Source organism: Cryptomeria japonica, chromosome 4, assembly GCF_030272615.1.
Source record: "Cryptomeria japonica chromosome 4, Sugi_1.0, whole genome shotgun sequence".
Taxonomy (NCBI): domain Eukaryota; kingdom Viridiplantae; phylum Streptophyta; class Pinopsida; order Cupressales; family Cupressaceae; genus Cryptomeria; species Cryptomeria japonica.
The window spans coordinates 665,885,147-665,899,304 of NC_081408.1; the positions used below are offsets into that span (position 1 = coordinate 665,885,147).

The window sequence follows — 14,158 nt, forward strand, 5'->3', positions numbered from 1 at the left end:
AGTAGAAAATTTATGTCTACACATTCTTAGAAATAAGTAAATTTTCAAGGAGAGTAGAAAATTTATGTCTACACATTTCCTATATGATTTGAGGGTTTGATTAGTTCATCTTCAAAGAGGGTGGTTAACATTTCTAAGCAGCAATTGGGGTTGTGTAGTATTCATGAAGGATTAGTAAGTAGAATTTCATTCAATAAGTCAATGAGGAGGGTTTATATTATTATAAGAAAATAATAGATTATTATTAAAACCAAAGATTGAATGTCAGAATAATGTCTTATTGGAATAGTTTTAGACTTGATTACCCCCAAGGAGTAGGCACTGATCTTCTCCAGTATCCTTATCCTTTCATAAAACTACTATGTTCCACCAAGTTTTGAGGATGGGAATGGCATGGGATGAGGGGTTGCATTTTGGGGACAGATTTTTTGGAGGCCATTTTAGGGGACGATAAAGGGGATGGCTATTAAAAATAAGGAAATTTTAAAAATACAAGGAAATTTTAAATCATATTATAACATTGATAAGGCATTCATCATATACATTTTAGATCCTTAGTACATAACATTTACAACAAAATGCTTAAAGGCTGCAAGTTCCAATTGCAAAATGACAAAAACATAGAGCATATGCTACTATTCCTAAACTTGCAAAGAACTTGTGCAATCAATGAACCTATCTCCATTGTATCATAATCATAGTGGTTGACGAAAGAGACAAGTTCCTAGCTTTGTATTGCAATTGGAAAGAAGGCTGCCTCAATAAGACTCTAACCTTTCCTGTTATATAATGTAAACTTGCAATTTTGTGACTCAAAAACTACTAAAATTTGTTGCTTTTAGTGATACAAAATTGCAATCTTGGGATTGAAGCACCACATTGAGAGATACAAATGGAGCTTGAAATCTGAATGCTATTTAACTTCTTTTCCCTGATTTTATCTTGAAAACGCTGTTATTTTATCACTTGGAAATGTTTGAAAACTGCTTTCAGATCTTGCAAAGTCAACCTTAACAACATGTGATTGTCATACACCATAAAGGAGTTTGAAAATCTATTGTTTGGCAAACCAATATCTTTCATTTAATGTTGAGAGTGGTGTGGGGGCGCTGTTGATGTGTCTTTTGTACATGACCAAACACAGAATAAAATACCTAAAGGTACCTTATCCTCTCTTGACCAAAGTTTTTCGACTGCTGAAGATTTCACCGAAAGATCAATCGAGGCAACTCGAAGGTTCTTGTATGTAGGTTCTCTACGTGTGGATAAGCTTCTTGTGGTATGATGTGATTTTGCTAGAATCACAAGGGGACTTACGTTTGATTGCCTGAACGTCTGATTTGCTTTGGATATTGCTGGAACGTGAGATTTTACTAGCCGTTGATTTTGAAAACAAAAGAAAAAGGAGAAAGGTTGAAACGGGATCTATTTCTAATACTAAGAATGTAAGAGCAATGAATGACCTTTGATGAAATTCTAATTAAGTCTTGCTTTGACATCCCAGGACCATCTCCACAAGGTTAGTGCGATCTTCTTTTGAAAGCTTTATAATGTTCAGATCACCACTACAAGCATGGACACCATCAGGCTGATGCATATCAATGAAGAAGCGACAATTGAAGTTAAGCTTAAGTTGAATGACTCCAGTTGACTACACAAGGCAAGTCTGCAATCAACAAACTGCTAGTAGTATGGATATACAAATTTCACCATCGATCATACACATTTCTTCCACTCATCTAATAACATGAAATCAAATTTGAGAAGTATAGAGACCATGCAAATTGTTGAATCGACCCATAGAATTCACCATTTCTTCAATGAAGTTTACAAGTCCTTTACAACAACATCTTGGCAACAATCTTTGCCTTCTCTTTCTATTCTACTCTAACTATTTCATACTCTCTGATTATTCACTACAATCTATTCTCTATTAACCAACTATTAACCTTTACAAATGAGGAGCTAGGGCTTTATATAGAGAACCCTTTACAAATAGACGGCTCTGATTGATTTAGAATCAATGGCTAGGATTACAAGATAGAAACCCTAATTAGGGTTTGTTACAAGAAACTTCCTTAGCCAATTAGAAAATTACATTCCAAGGGTGAGGACCAATAGGAAGCAGGGGTAAGTGCCTCGAAGTTTGTGTCATCCCTGATCAGTTAGGTACATTGAATCTAGACACGTTGAGGTGGACCAATCCAACTGGAGGAATGATGACTGGGATGCCACCTTGTTTGACACTTGTAACTTGGTTGATGTTGAATTTGATGATGCTGAGAAGCTAACTCTGATTAACTCTTTTGAGACTATCCGCTTCTTCAACAGACCCTTGCATTGACCTTATTTGATTCTCTTTTGTCTATGATGTGATGGATGGGTGATGTACCTTTCCTTGAAATGCTGGCAATTCCTTGAACACCTTGAGTCTGCCCTTTTGCTTGTGGAACGCCCTTGATGATGATGGACTGGAAGTGGTCGTCCTTGATGATGCTGGACTGGAAGTGGTCGTCCTTGATGATGATGGACTGGAAGAGGTCGTCCTTGCCTTGGCCTGGTTTTCTCCATCTGGAAAATAAACCAAAAGCTGATTAAGTACATATGACATGTTCATTTCAACAAAGCATTTTCCACCTTAAATCATCAACAAGAAGACTTCAAAATAAAGTTCGCTCAAAATCCTTCCCAGGGACAGGCCCTATAAGAATTTTGCCTTGGACCCTTTGAAAGGGTCAGGAGCGAAATTTGCTATTTTGTCCAATTTAGACCTCTTTTCAACATTATCTCACAATTAGCTCTTCGCCTAGCCCAAACAAGGTGAAAAGTAGGAGTTTCAAAAGATTTCGCCCTGGACCCTCTGGAAGGGTCAGGAGCGAATTTTGCATTCCAGGATAATTCTATCACTTGTTTACTCCAAAATTCCTCCGAAGGCAAACATATGATAGCTTTCCTTCCTCCAAAGCCTAGGGATCCATACTTTGACCTTTATCATGAGCAAGTCAGGTGAAATTGAGGATTTCGCCCTAGACCCTCTAGAAGGGTCAGGAGCGAAATTCACTCCTTAGCTCAAAATCCTTACCTCTTGGACTCAAAACCTATTGAAGCACATGCCTATGGCCATCTTCAAGTCCAATTCGCCTTGATCACTGTCTTGGCCTAGCACAAACTTGAAGGAATAGGACATTTGATGAATTTCGCCCTGGACCCTTTGGAAGGGTCAGGAGCGAATTTCGTGTTTAAGTTTAAAATTTGCATTTTTGGTGATCAAAAGTCTCTCCAAGGCAATCCAAAGAACTTTTCTCACCTAGGTCTAGGCCTGACTTCACTCAAATTTTGGAGAAAAAGATAGTTTTTAGGGTTTTCACCCTGGACCCTTTGGAAGGGTCAAGAGCGAAAATCTTGTTTTGAGCTTATTCCTCCATCATTTCAACCTCAATCAAGTCCAAAAGGCAAGGAAACATTTCTTCACACTTACCCAAGCTATAAAACCCCAAAGTTTGACTTATCTTGCAAGGAAAGTAGGTGATTGTAGAATTTTCGCTTTGGACCCTTTGGAAGGGTCAGGAGCGAAAATCTTGGTTTTGCTCAGTTGCTTCAAATTCATGGATCACTAGCAACTTGAAGTCATTCCTAAGGACTTCTCTCATCACAATTCACCTTAGTTTGCACTAGGCTTGGCATAAGATTGAGAAAAAAGGTGGTTTTAGTGAAATTTCACCTTGGACCCTTTGGTAGGGTCAGGAGCGAATTTCTATTTCTAGGACAAAATCTCCACCTTTCATTTCTTTCAAACATTCCCAAAGGCAAAAACATGTCCATTCTTCATTTCAACATGCCTTGGATATTAAAATTTGATCAATCAAGGAAGAAAATGAGGGCTAGGTAGATTTTCGCTTTGGACCCTTTGGAAGGGTTAGGAGCGAAATTCATGATTTAGGCAAAATCTTCATCTTTCAAAGCGTCCAACTCACCAATTCACCCTACAACATGCCAACGCCTAGCCGAAACAAGGAAGAAAATAAGAGCTATAAGGATTTTCGCTCTAGACCCTTTGGAAGGGTCAGGAGGAAATCATGTTTTGAGCTTGATTCTTGATTCTTCCAACTCCAATCCTCTTTGGGAGGCAAACATAGACCATTCTTCTTGCATCTCAACCAAGGTCCTGATCTTGTCTAAGGGGAAAATGAGTGTTTTCAAGAATTTTGCTTTGGACCCTTTGGAAGGGTCAGGAGCGAAATTCAATTTTTAGGCTAAAATCCTCCATTTCCTCCACCTCTAGTCATTCCCTTAGGCAAAAAACATGTCAGACACTTCCATACATGCCTTAGAGACCAACACTTAGCCAAAATCAGGAAGGAAATGAGGGTTATGAGGATTTTCACTCTGGACCCTTTGGAAGGGTCAGGAGCGAAAATCTTGATTTATCCAATTCTCTCTCAAACTTGATCAATTTCAAGGTCCTTTCAAACTCTATTCATCATTTTAGGCAAGATAGAAGGTCAAATGGAAGATTTCGCTCTAGACCCTTTGGAAGGGTCAGGAGCGAAATTTCCATTCTAGGTTGATTTTCACCATTTTGTAGTCTTAAACCTTCTCTCCAAGGCAAACATGCATCCAAGTCTCCTCAACTATGCCTCAAAAATCCAAAACTTGGCCATATGAAAGAGCAAAATAGAGGAAAAGGTGAATTTTGCTCTGGACCCTTTGGAAGGGTCAGGAGCGAAATTCATGTTTTTAGACAAAATCCACACTCTCCAATGTTTGCCCTCTCGGGTAAACGGTTAAATGCAGAAAGTAAATGCCCAGAACATAACGGAAATATATTAAATAACCAGCCTCCGTATTAATTCCACAGTCCATGTACAATAAGTGCTTATAACATTACATCTGACATGACTAACATGATCCTCCTTCGAAGAAAAGGTACACAATATATAATACCCGAAGGGGCGCGACACAACCGTCGCGACTCCAACTACCTACCCGTCGGCTAACTAACTGACCACCGTAACTCATTATTACCGACAACAACATAAACATAATATGACAACATAACATAATGATTATTCCCGTCAACATCCAACTCCTTCAATCACTCCCTAGGGCTAGAACATATCAAATTGCCTTTACCATGCCCAAGGAACAAGGTTTTAAGTGCAAACAAGGAAAAAAAAGGTGACCTCTAAGAATTTCGCTCTGGACCCTTTGGAAGGGTCAGGAGCAAAATTCACTTTTAGGCTCAAATCTTGATTTCATTTCTCACTTTTCTTCATCCAAACAAGTATTTTGCCCTCAATAATGCCTGGGAATGAGTTAGTTCTAAGTTTGGGTCAAACTAGAATGTCTTATGGAGAATTTCGCTCTGGACCCTTTGGAAGGGTCAGGAGCGAAATTCGTTTTGGACCCTTTGGGTGGGTCAGGAGCGAAATTTGACATTTTGGTCTCTCCGTTAGGATTCATGTATGGAATATAACATTTAAGTATAAGTGACATTTCCTTATATCTTTCTTGTTTCTTATTCTTTAAGTTATATTCCATATATACTGTCAAGATGTTTAAGAGTGGTTTCGGACCTCCAGGAGTTATAATGCAAAATCTAGTTTTTGGAGGATTCTTCAGTTTTCTAGACTTAGTCAAATTTCAGGATCAGGATGACATTCCAGACTTAGCCAAATTTCAGGACATTTGAAGATCAGGATGACATTCCAGACTTCATCACTCACCAACTCAACCTAACTCATACCTTCAAAGATGATATTCACTCACCAAGCAAGACACAATTAGTAACAAGAGCAGAACCAACCCCTAAGGAAGACTCTCAAAGAAACCCTAGTTCTGGGGCCTTGTGGACTCACCTTGGCTCAAGCGGAGCCTGCCATCCTAGTGATCCCTCTGGCAACATTCAGCATGCAAAGGCTAACAAACAAACCCTAAAAACCTAGAAAGCAAACCCCAGAAAGCAAAAAAGTAGGGGTCCCCATTTGCAATGGGGAGATGTGTGAATACATCACAACAGGCCCACAAAAGAACAATAAAATAATTTTGAATATATTTTGGGCTCTTTTTTATAAAAAAACTGTGTGATTAAAAGGGTACGCCATTGGCATACCGAATTGTCTTTGGGATGTCCAACCATCCACAAGAAGTTCCCATGTTTTCAAGACATTCTGGTGGGATGTTAGGAACAATTTCTTTTTATTGGAACAATAGGGGGACGTTTTCGAGGCGTCCAGAAGTTCCCAAAATGTCGTTTGTGTGGGGACGTGTCAAAAAATGGCAAGAATGCATAGTAAAAATTTAAAAATACAAAATAAGGAATCACATTTTGGTTGGTGTCATATATTAGTTTAGGTATTTTTGATATGTTCATGCCATTAAGGTACAAGAAAGCTAATAGTGTGAAATTATCTTCAAACCCTTGCTATATTTGCATGAACCATTTATCAGCATTTTTAAGTGTGATAAACCCATTTTTCTACAAAGATCTATTGTTGTTATTAATTACTCTTGCCTAAGTTATGAAGAGTCTGAAGTGTAGGACAGAGTCATATATCTCTCATTTGTTGGTCTAGCATCTTAATTGTTGTGATCATAGGGATTCGCAGCCCCTTAGAAATAATTAACAGCAGGTTTGAGAACCAACATCTCTCATGACCAAAAGTTGAGGACCCCATGGATTGAAGTTTGTAGATGTAGAAAGTGAGCTTGAAGATTGTTTCATGGCAAAGCAGTTGGGTAGCGCTTGGATTATGCACTGAAGAATTGTTCATTTGTAACAGATCGTGTGCTAGAGCATGAGAGTCAATACAAGAGCTCATTCAATAGCCCTCAAAAGAGATAATAAGAGAGAGGGGAAGGGATTCACATACTCTCTATCCCCCATAGGAAGATGCATTTCTATATCTAGAATGATGCATTTGAATGGACTCTTGAGAAGTTTGAGATGATAAGGTTTTCTAATCAAGAGGCAAAATGCTCAAATGCCTAAGTTGGCAAGCTTTTTTTTTGTTATGTTGAAGGTATAATAGTTGTATCAACCAAAAATTCTAGAACTTTCAGAAAGGGGAAAATATCATGGCGTATTTGGTAAAATAGAAGGGAAGCCTTGATGGATCATGGACGGTCCATAGTTGAAAACTTGTATCACCAACACTTGCATTAGTTCATGGGAATATCATATACCTACTGCAATATTTGATCAAGTGCAAACTGATGACTAACATACTAAAATATCGTCTAGGGATGTGTATTTATTTGTCAATTGTTGAAATGTAGCTAGGTCGAATCCCTAGCGTAATTAATTTTAATGTGGCCCTTGGCCTTAAAATTAATGGTATTGATATAATTAGGGCTGAGCCCCAATTTGGATAGTTTGTAATTGAGCTGGGCCCAAATAGATATCAATGTAACTTGTGTATGTTAAGGGTAGGCCTTATTTGGGCGCTCAACTTATGTAACTTATAATGGTTATGGGGCAAGACCTATTCGTTGTGTAACTTGTAATTCAATAGGTCGGGACCTATTGAATATGTAACTTGTAACTTGGGGTAGTGTTGATGTGTCTTTTGTACACGACCAAACACAGAATAAAATACCTAAGGGTACCTTATCCTCTCTTGAACAAAGTTCCCGACTGCTGAAGATTTCGCTGAAGGATCAGTCAGAGTAACTCCAAGGTTCCGTTATGTAGGATCTCTACTCGTGGATAAGCTCTTCGTGGTATAATGTGATTTTGCTGGAATCACAAGGGGACTTACACTCAATGACATGAACGTCTGATTTGCTGGAATCACAAGTCCTATTTACTAACTGGAAGACAAACAAATGGTAAAAGATGCAGGGTTCAGGAAGTTTACTCTACTACCTAGAATGCGAGAAGATGGATGAATGACTAGGTGGAGCCCTACTGGGCTGGGTCTCACCATCAGGCTTGAACAATCCGACACCAAATCAGTGCGATCTTCTAAGGGATGCTTCCAATACGTTTAAATCGTACATCATCAAACAATGATCACCATTCAAGATAATGCATGAACAATGGAAGTGTAACGACTTAAGATTAAGCTCATTTTATACCAGTTGACCATGCAGGGCGCACTTACAATCAGTAAGAGGCTAGTGGTATGGATTAGACGGATTCCACATAGGTGCATTCAACAACTTCTTTCATTCAAGTTAATTATTTACCATCTACAATGAAGATTTGACAAGAGACCATGCATATTGCAACGAAACAACACACTTCACCATAACTTCAATGAAAATGGAGTTTGTTTACAATCACTGGCAACAATTTCTTGCCTTGTCCTACTAATTTACTCTAATTGCTATTCTATCAGCTGACTATTCACTATCAGATAACTATTTACCCACTATCAACTATTGTCTAACTATTAGCCTTCACAAATGAGGAGCCAGGGCTTATATAGTGCCCTCAATACAATTCAATGGCTCAGATCAATTTGAGATCAATGGTCAAGATTTTACAATGAAAACCCTAATTAGGGTTTGTTACAACAAACTCAATTCTATCCAATGAAATAATTGCATTATTTGGACACATGTCTTCTATGGAATATTCGACCAATGGATATCCGGGGTAGGTACATCGAAGTTTGTGTCATCTTTGATGAGTCAGGTACATTGAATCTGGACACGCTAAGGTGGACCAATTCAACTGGAGGAATGATGACTAGGATGCCACCTTGTCTGACACTTGTAACTTGGTAGATGTTCAATTTGATGATGCTGAGAAGATAATTTTGATTAACTCTTCTGAAACTATCTGCTTCTTCAACGGACCCTTGCTTTAACCTCTTTTGTCTTTGATGTGCAGGATGGATGGTGTACCTTTCCTTAAAATGTTGGACTGGAAGAGGTCGTCCTTGATGATGCAGGACTGGATAAGGTCGTCCTTGATGATGCTAGACTGGAGGAGGTCGTCCCTAATGATGCTGGACTGGAGGAGGTCGCCCTTGATCTGGCCTGGTCTTCTTTCATCTGCAAGACAAACCATAAGATGATTAAGGACACATAATATATTTATTCTAACATAGCATTTTCCACCTTAAATCATCAACAAGAAGACATCAAATGAAGTTTGCCCAAGATTCTCCCCAGGGATAGGCCCTATAAGAATTTCACCCTAGAACCTTTGGAAGGGCAGGAGCGAAATTCTAATTTTAGCTCAAAATTTGCATTTTTAATGATCAAGAATCTTTCCAAGGCAATCCAAATAGCTTCTTTTACCATAGTCTAGGCCTGACTTCACTCAAAATTTGGAGAAAGGATGGTTTTAGTGTTTTTCGCTCTGGACCCTTTGGAAGGGTCAGGAGCAAATTTCTCTCTATGCCTGTTTTCCCTTACTCAACTCCATTTCTTTCACTTTCTATACTTAGAATCTCATCCTTGGATCCCTTTCCCATGCTTGCAACATTTTGTTTGACCTCAAAATGACTAGAAAAGAGAATTTCGCTAGGAATCATGGCCAGGGACAGGACCTATAATGAATTTCGTCCTGGACCCTTTGGAAGGGTCAGGAGCGAATTTCTTCCTCTAGCCCATAATCATCATTATTGGAGACAACAATCCATTCAAGGGCAATCTCAAGGGCTTCTACCATCTTTGTCTAGGTTTGGCTTGGCACAAATTTGAAAGGAATAGGTGGATTTTAGGATTTTCACTCTGGACCCTTTGGAAGGGTCAGGAGCGAATATCTTTTTTTAGGCTTATTCCTCCATCTTTCAACCTTAACCAACTTCAAAAGGGCAAGAACACCAATCGTGACACTCATCCAAGTTATAGAAACCCAAGTTTGACTTGACTTTGCTAGGAAAATAAGGGTTTTTTGAAATTTCGCTTTGGACCCTTTGGAAGGGTCAGAAGCGAATTTCCTATTTTAAGCTTGTTTTGGCTACTCCATTACCTCAATCCAATAGTCAAAGGCAAGAACACATCAAAGTCTTCTAACCATGCCATAAAACTCAAGAATTTGACCATCTCCAAGAAGAAAATATGAGTTTCCAAGAATTTCGCTCTGGACCCTTTGGAAGGGTCAGGAGCAAAATTCTTATTCTTGATTGATTTCTCACCTCCTTCATCCAATCCATTTTCAAAATTGATCTAACTCAACTCTCCTCTCCACAATCAAGTCCACTCACCACCAAATTAGCTTGAAAACTTCACCTCTCAATGCCTTAGGCAAAATAAAGTGGGTAAATGAGGATTTAGCTCTAGACCCTTTGGAAGGGTCAGGAGCGAAATCCATGTTCTCAGTTGATTTCCACCATTTCTCAAGGAAAGAACACATAAATCCACCTTTCAACATGCCTTAGAAACCAACACTTGGCCAAAACTAGGAAGGAAATAAGAGCTATAGAGATTTTCGCTCTGGACCCTTTGGAAGGGTCAGGAGTGAAAATTACTTTTTAGTCTTCTTCCTCCATCCTTTCAACTTGAATCCACCTCAAAAAGGCAAGAAAACACTTCTCCTCACTCATCCAAGTTATAGAAACCCAAGTTTGACTTGATTTTGCTAGGAAAATAAGGGATCTTAGGAATTTCGCTCTGGACCCTTTGGAAGGGTCAGGAGCGAAATTCACTATTTGTCTCAATTCCTTCACTTTCAATGATTTCCTAGCACTTGAAGTCATTCCTAAGGATCTCTTTCATCTCAATTCACTTTAGTCTGCAATTGCATTGGCACAATATTGGGAAAAAGGTGATTTTGAGAAAATTCGCTCTGGACCCTTTGGAAGGGTCAGGAGCGAAAATCATGATTTGGGCTAGATTGTTCGTTTTTCAAACTTCAATCTTGTTTTGGGAGCAAACATAGATCATTTTCCACTTAAGGAACAAGGTTTCAAGCTCAAACAAGGTAGCAAATGAGGTTTATAGTGAATTTCGCTCTGGACCCTTTGGAAGGGTCAGGAGCGAAATTCACTATTAGGCAAAATCTTGATCATCCAAAGCATCCAACTCCCTTTCAAGGCAAGAACATACCCATTCATCCTCCATCATGTCAACACCTAGCCAAAACAAGGAAGAAAACAAGAGCTATAAGGATTTTCGCTTTGGACCCTTTGGAAGGGTCAGGAGCGAAAATCATGTTTTTGACCTTGATTCTTGATTTTTCCAACTTTAATCTTCTTTGGGAGGCAAACATAGGTCGCTCTTCTTGCATCTCATCTTGGTCTTGACTTTGGCTAAAGGGAAAATGAGTGTTTTCAAGAATTTCGCTCTGGACCCTTTGGAAGGGTCAAGAGCGAAAATCTTGTTTTAGGCTAAAATCCTCCATTTCCTCCACCTCTAGTCATTTCCTTAGGCAAAAATATGTCTAACACTTCCACACATGCCTTAGAAACTAGGAAATTAGTCTTGACAAGTGAGAATTTGAGGTTTATAAGGATTTTCGCTCTGGACCCTTTGGAAGGGTCAGGAGCGAAAATCTTGATTTAGGCTAATTTTCATCATTTTGTAGTCTTAAAACTTCTCTCCAAGGCAAACATGTATCCAAGTCTCCTCGACTATGCCTCAAAAATCCAAAACTTGGCCATATGAAGGAGCAAAATAGAGGAAAAGGTGAATTTCGCTCTGGACCCTTTGGAAGGGTCAAGAGCGAAATTCATGTTTTGGTCAAAATCCTCCATTTTTCCACATTCTATCACCTCAAAAGGTAAAGACATATCATTCTCCTTCCAACTACGCCCAAGGAACTAGGTTGGTAGTCTTAGCAAGGACGCAAATGAGGCTTATGAAGAATTTCGCTCTAGACCCTTTGGAAGGGTCAGGAGTGAAATTCCTATTTTAGGCCAAGACCCTTAACTTCATCTCTTTTAGTCACTCCCTAAGGCAAGAACATATCCGTCTACCCCCATTGTGATCAAGGAACAAGACTTTCAGTGCAAACAAGGAAGAAAAAGGGGTCTTCTAAGAATTTCGCTCTGGACCCTCTGGAAGGGTCAGGAGCGAAATTCCTCTTTGAGCTCAAGTCCTGGCTTCATTTTCACATTTTTTCATTCAAACAAGTGCCTTTTCTTTCATTCAAACCTAGGAATGGGTTAGCTTATAGTTTGGGTCAAGATGGAGTGTCTTGTAGAGGAATTCGCTCTGGACCCTTTGGAAGGGTCAGGAGCGAAATTCCTATTCTAGGCTCAATTCACCTTCAAACTGACTTGACTTTGTCTTAGACTTTATCCTAGATCCATTTCCTTCTATATCCTTGCCCGTTCGCTTAACCACTCTTTGACTTAGGTGAGATCCTGAGTCTTTGGTGAATTTTCGCTCTGGACACTTTGGAAGGGTCAGGAGCGAAATTTGACACTTTAGCCTCTCCGTCAGGATCATTTTATGGAACTTATACTTTAAGTTATATTCCATATATACTGTTAGGATGTTTGAGAGTGGTTTCAGACCTCCAGGAGTTATAATGCAAATTCTAGTTTTTGGAGGATTCTTCAATTTTCCAGACTTAGTCAAATTTCAGGATCAGGACATTCTAGACTTAGCCAAATTTCAGGGCATTTGAAGATCAGGATGACATTCCAGACTTCATCACTCACCAACTTGACCTAGCTCGGACCTTCAAGGATGATACTCACTCACCAAGCAAGACACAATTAGCAACAAGAGCAAAACTAGGCCCTAAGGAAGACTTTCAAAGAAATCCTAACCTGGAGCATCTACTGACTCAACCTAGCTCAAGCAAAGCTTGCTATCTAGTGATCCCCCTGACAACACTCATCATGCAAAGGCTAACAGACAAAACCCTAAAAGACCCAGAAAAAACCCTAGAAAGCAAAAAGCAGGGGTCCCCATTTGCAATGAGGCGATGTGTGAATACGTCACAATAGGTAGGTTCTATGTAATTTGCAAATTGAATTTGTAATTTGGCACCAAGGCCGACCTAGGCATAAGGGTTAAACGCATGTATATAATATTATAAAGGAAGTGACTTGAGGTCACAAAATATAGATAATAGCTAATGTGATCTGCACTACTTCAAAGGTCAGCGAATTCAGTCACAAAGTCAGCGAGCTAATCATAGGGGCCAGTGAATCTCATCTAGAGGTCAGCGAACTCCTTCCAGCTGTGAGCGAACGACTAGTCGACAATCTGCCCTTATGTTCTGATCTGCAATCTTCAGCAAGCGAAGTAGAGTTACAGCCCAGCGAACCCTATCAAAACTGAGCGAACATCTTGCAAGGCTGAGTAAACTTCATGTAAAGACAACGAACTCAAATCTGGGCTGCCAAATTGAGCTACAGGGATTTGATTCTTCAAATTGTTATATCTTAGATAAGTTGTGCTTGTGCCCTAGAAGGCTATATTGTAAATCTGTTCTGTGGTTAATATAATACAATCTGAGATAGTTGTTGCTGGGTTTTTCACCTCCAAGAGAGAGGTTTTCCCAAGGTACATGTTTGTTATGCGTATGATTTACTTTGCATTCTGATTTTCTGTTCTATACTGCTAATCTGATTGCTAAAACTAACATCAATGACTTTTATATGCTACATAGGGCGCTTATCACGATAAGTTATTGTAAGAATATAGTCTGTAAGGAAATTGCATTTTTCCACAGCAGCAGTGTGTACATTTTATTAAAGTTAAATTATGACATTGGTTTCTTATGGAACAAGCATTTTTAAAACCTGCTCAAATATGATTTAATATGTTTGGATAACTGTCTAACTTTATTTCAATCGTTCTCACATGCACTAGAGTTTTTACCCACTATCAAGACTTGCATATGAACATACCAGTCCTCAAATTCAACTTAACGTTGATGTATTTCAAGTTAGAATCTGTGTGCAAAATGATTGGGAAAAGGTGACGAATTTGTCATCTGGTATGTTGGATGCACATACCAGCTTACCTGCCCTCAAGCGTCTTCCAATTCCAAACGAATTGATCCTATCTCCTCTCCTCACCTTCAGCCTTTACATCATAGTGCTATATGCCCCATTTATCATTTGTTGACACTTTGCCAAAATATAATTCTTTTTCCTATTGGCTAGTTTCCAGTTTACACAGATCTAATGCAGTTAAACACCCAGAAAATCTGGAAATTCCTCTTGAATCTGCTTTAGAGAAACTCTAGTCTTATAAGGTTTATAGGATTTTAAGTTTTGATTTGATGATTAGTTTAGCGTGC

The 14,158-nt window shown here is 39.0% G+C and overlaps 1 protein-coding gene across 3 annotated transcripts in view; it reads left to right on the plus strand.

Moving 5' to 3' along the window:
* The window catches only part of LOC131061778 (protein TIC 62, chloroplastic), a 154,087-nt gene that overhangs the window by 116,283 nt on the left and 23,646 nt on the right, over positions 1-14,158 (plus strand). The gene's annotated exons all lie outside the window — the stretch shown is intronic.